Below are 3,295 nucleotides of genomic sequence, written 5' to 3'. Positions count from 1 at the left end.
CACTATTTCTACGCAATAGCACTATTTATAGTGGTAACCTCTGTGCATCTTTCTGCGCTACTAGTATCCTTACATGTACATATCTGGAAGCTATAAAAACACAAACTGACTAGTCTCCAAGAAAACATGTAAGATATCTGCTGTGTTGTTCTTGCAAATATTAGCAAATTGATTAGTCAGTGCAATTTTTTCACCTTGTTTTCTCATTGGTAGTACCTCAACGTTTTTGCGAGAAAGAAAGTCTGATTTCACTTTTTAAGTCTTAACATATTTTTTTTTAAAGTAAAAGAGACGGAAAAGATATCACGTGGACAATTAAATTCACATGTTAAAAATAAATTGACAATACCGGGGCAAAAATATGATAGACCAAACGATAGTATACAAAACAAGACATAGTGAACTAACGACTGAGCAACACGACAGAATTTATTTATCAAAGTAGTATTTTAATGCATAAACATAACTTCCTTATTACAAGGTGCAATGTTATTGTAACACTGTTTTTATAAGGACAGGTGTAATGCTATTCTTTCACTGTTATCAACTAAGTTAACTGCTGTCTGCTCTGAGTTCAGGTTGAGTTTCTGTTTTAGTATCGTCATCTTTATGCAGAATTGCTCTCAATCTTGTGAATAGTGAAATCTTCTTAAACCTAAATAAAAATAAAATAAATGAAAATGACAAATGATAAATTTATGTAAATAAATATAAAATTGAGAATAAAAATGGGGAATATGTCACAGAGACAACAACCCGATAAAAGAGCAGACAACAGCCCAAGGCCATCAATGGGTCTACAACGTAGCAAGAAAATCCCGCATCCGGAGTTGGCCCACTGCTGGCCCCTTAATAAAATTGTGTACTAGGTCAGTGAAAATGTACCTCACACTAAACTCCAAAACATATGAATGAACTATAAAATTAAAAATCGTACAAGAATAACAAAGGCCAGAGGCTCCGGACTTGGGACAGGCGCAAAAAAAGCGGCGTGGTTAACGTGTTTTATGCAAACTCAACCCTCCTCTATACCTCTAGCCAATGTATACTAAAGAAACACATAGCAATAGCACAGTAAAACTCAGTTTAAAAGAAGTCCGAGTCCGATGTTAGAATAGGTAACAAAAGAAACTACGCAAAATGACAATGATACATAAACTAACAAAGGATAACACTTTTTAATGGTCATGCGTTCTAAAATCTTTATGGGTTAACAGTCATCCGGAACGGTCAAAGCAGAGAACCAAGGATGATCAAATATAGATGCGTTACGAGCTGGATGACCAAAGAAATTGCAAACTTTGTTTACAAATATTGTTAGCTACTAGTATAGTTCTAAGAGAACATATTCATTTGCACTGGATTTGTTCTAGCAGCTAATGACAATCAAAGTTCTGACTCGGCTTCGCATTTAAGAGTACAAAAGATTGGTCGATACCGCTTGACAATACATGCACAAACTTCGGTTTTACAAATTTTAAATTATATGTATGCAATGTGCTCCATCGGACGTGGCGGTGTGTAGAAACTTTCCCGACAGTCGTATGGTTGTGTATTTATATTTCCCTATCAGCCAACGTGACGACCTAAGCAAACCGACACAGCCACAGAGGCGCATTTGTGTTAAGAGAACAAAGCATACTCTCGAGAACGGACAATTTGATTACATTCAATACAAACATTTTAAAAAAAGTTTCAGATTGAATAAATTATAAAATTGAATCTGTTTAAAATCCCCTAAATTGGTACACAGTTTCAAATAATAACAGGAAAAATGATACCAAATAGTATACGCACTTGTACTTATATATATACCGTCTATACGTTACGAACTAGTCTTTGTTCTTGATATAGTTGACCTTCCGGTTGTGTAAAGTTTTATGGACTTTCCCCGTCTTGTATGTATCTTGCAGTCCAGTATTTTTGTTATTCCTTTCTTTCATGGTACATATGATAAGTTTATGGTAATTTTGGAAACGAAATGTCAACAGTTGCTTCGAGTTAATAAAACATCCCTGATCAGTTCAGTCATTAACTGTAACGTACCTTACATTTATAATTGGTCCGTGTTTGGTACGAGAACTCTGTGTGATGGAAGACTACAATTTAAACTTTTGTCAAATCAGGAAACAATTTTTGAAATGTTTCAAATTATATTTTTAGTTCGTTTGGTATTTACAGTGTCAGACAATAGAACTTTATTTCAATATTTGCGTAAATGGTTGCTAGTTCTGTGTTTTGTTGAATAACGTGCATTGTAATCAGCCACGGGTTGGACATGCGCTTCGCTTCTTCTTTAATGTTTATTTATTGGTCAACCAATGCAGATCATCAATCCATGCTTGTGGGCGAAGCCTGGACACAAGATATTTATATCAATGTTAACATATGCATCGTTCATTGTGTCATTAACATAATATGATATATGATTCGTAGCTGTGCCTAAGCTGGTTGTCTAATTTTAAATAAACGAGGAAATGTATTCAGGATAGGTGCAAACAATGGCAGCGGGTTTAAACGTTTTAATGGTACCAAACCTTCACCCTTATCTGAAACAATAGTTTAACATCACAACATAGAAAGGCACACTATAAAATATCAATTAAAATGGCGTAAGGTTCATTTAGGGTGAGTTAACATCGTAAAAATCAACTCAATTTAAGACTGCTTCTGCACATGTCAGATAATCTTTATGAATAAAACTGTTTTTGTACCGCGTTAATTACTATTCATACCTGTGTAGCAGCACCAGAGTCACAGCGGCTGCAATTAGTATAAGAATCAGAATTCCAAAACATATTCCAACTATCATTCCAGTGGATGCTGTAAAAAAAAATGATGAATCACACGAGGAGCATACAGTAACTGCGCTAATGCTTATACGCAAAGTTGAAACAAAAAAAATCCTTTAAAAATTTAGCACTGTACAATTATAATACGTTTGTTTAGTGCCGTACCTTCACCGAAAAAAATCTTCAAACGTGCCTCTGTGATATAATTTACCATCTATGATCTAATATTGCTAGTATGTATCTTGAAGAAGGTGGGTATGCGATACAAATGCGGAAGTCGATTTTATAAGTGAAATTGTTTACTACTACCCTCCTACGGACCCATAGAGCGTTGTTAAAATGTATTTGTATATAGACCTACATTTTGTTGATTCAGCTATTTCATCTATACACGTCCTTTCTTCCTTGATCAACGATCCATAAGTGTTGATACTGATATTACAAGTCTTGAAGCAGTCTTTTATAGTCTTACAACATAATGTTCGCTGTCTGGTCTGCTTGAG

The 3,295-nt window shown here is 34.8% G+C and overlaps 1 long non-coding RNA gene across 1 annotated transcript; it reads right to left on the bottom strand.

Annotated features, from left to right (window-relative positions):
- Positions 1-415: 415 nt before the first annotated feature.
- On the bottom strand, positions 416-2,825 carry LOC143056668 (uncharacterized). The gene is made up of 2 exons (XR_012972451.1): positions 2,736-2,825; positions 416-655 (listed from the first exon to the last, which is right to left on the bottom strand). It is a non-coding gene; the product is annotated as an uncharacterized LOC143056668 (long non-coding RNA).
- Between the last annotated feature and the right edge of the window lie 470 nt (positions 2,826-3,295).

This window comes from Mytilus galloprovincialis, chromosome 13, assembly GCF_965363235.1.
Source record: "Mytilus galloprovincialis chromosome 13, xbMytGall1.hap1.1, whole genome shotgun sequence".
NCBI lineage: Eukaryota > Metazoa > Mollusca > Bivalvia > Mytilida > Mytilidae > Mytilus > Mytilus galloprovincialis.
Note: the sequence above shows the minus strand (reverse complement) of the source record. Positions and strands in the feature narration are given on the sequence as shown.